Raw genomic sequence first — 1,407 nt, 5'->3', positions numbered from 1 at the left:
CTGGAACCGGGGCTGGAACCGGGGCTGGAATCAGGGCTGGAACCGGGGCTGGAATCACTCGCAGCCAGCCTGGAGCGCTCCGGGGCCAAACAGCCGGCGAGCCCTGGGCACACCGGGAAATCCGAGTCTGGGGGTTTGAAACATTTCCTTTCCTTTTCCATCCATTCCCGTCTGTGGTCCCTCTTTTCCAGCCTGGGAAATTCGATTTTTTGAAGGGTTTTAAAAATTTTTCTCTCATTTTTCATCAATTTCCATCATTGAGCCCTCTTTCCCAGACTAGGAAATTCTGATTTCCAGGGATTTTTTAAAATTTTCCATCAGTGATCCCTCTTTTCCAGGCAGGGATATTTGATTTTTGAGGGGGGCTTTTTGTTTGGTTTTGGTTTTGTTTTTAATGATTATTGTTATTTTCCATAATTTATCCTTATTTTCCGGGCTGGGAATTCTGGTTTCCAAGGGTTTTCAAAACTTTCTGTCAATTTCCATTCCGTCTTTTCCAGGTTGGAAAATTCTATTTTTGAGCTTTTTTTTTTTTAGTTTTCCATAATTTATCCCTTCTTCCCAGGGTCCTTGGAAGTGTCCAGTGCTGGGATATTCTGGTTTTGATGGGTTTTCAAAATTTTCTGTTGTTTTCCATCAATTTCCATTGATGGAAAATTCAATTTCATAGATCCTCCTTGAGATTGCCTGGCAGGAACAGAGCAGGAGAAAATAAAATAAAACATACAATCCAATAAAATATACAATACAATGAAGTTTAAAAATATATAGAATATAATATAAAATCTAAAGTAAAGTAAAATAAAAACCAATATAAAACAAAATTAAAAAAAAAAATTAAAAATAAAATCAAGTTTTAAAATAGAATAAAATAATAAAATATAACAATAAAATAAGATAAGATAAAATAAAATAAAATAAAATAAAATAAAATAAAATAAAATAAAATAAAATAAAATAAGAAATAAAACCCACGCCAGGGTTAGCTCCAGGCTGCTCTGGTGACTCACCAGCTCCTTCCTGCCAGGAGCCAGCACAGCCTCTGGAATTCCCATTGGAATTCGACATCCTGGGAACTGCAGAGCCAACCCCAGCCGGGAGGGGAAAGCCTGGGAACCGTTCCCTGCCGGAGCACCGGGAATTCCGGGAATGCTGCAGGGAAAACTTTGTTCATCTGGAGCCAGGAGGAGAAAAGTTTGGGAGCCGTTCCTTGTTTCCAGCCCGGAGCGGGAATTCCCGGCCTCGGATTTCCGGGAATGCTGCAGGGACAAAGAGCCGGAGCTCAGGGAATCCCCGCAGATGGAATTCCTGGGAATGCTGCAGGGACAGAAAGCTGGGAATTGTTTATTTGGAGCCAGGAGCAGAACAAGGCTGGGAACCATTCCCTGTCTCCAGTCTGGAGTGGGA

General features: G+C 41.4%; 1 protein-coding gene across 1 annotated transcript in view; it reads left to right on the top strand.

Moving 5' to 3' along the window:
- CUNH1orf159 (chromosome unknown C1orf159 homolog) overlaps window positions 1-1,407 on the top strand; it is a 13,277-nt gene that overhangs the window by 308 nt on the left and 11,562 nt on the right. The window lies entirely within an intron of this gene.

Source organism: Geospiza fortis, unplaced genomic scaffold (assembly GCF_000277835.1).
Source record: "Geospiza fortis unplaced genomic scaffold, GeoFor_1.0 scaffold662, whole genome shotgun sequence".
Classification (NCBI taxonomy): domain Eukaryota; kingdom Metazoa; phylum Chordata; class Aves; order Passeriformes; family Thraupidae; genus Geospiza; species Geospiza fortis.
This window is presented reverse-complemented; position numbering and strand designations above follow the sequence as displayed.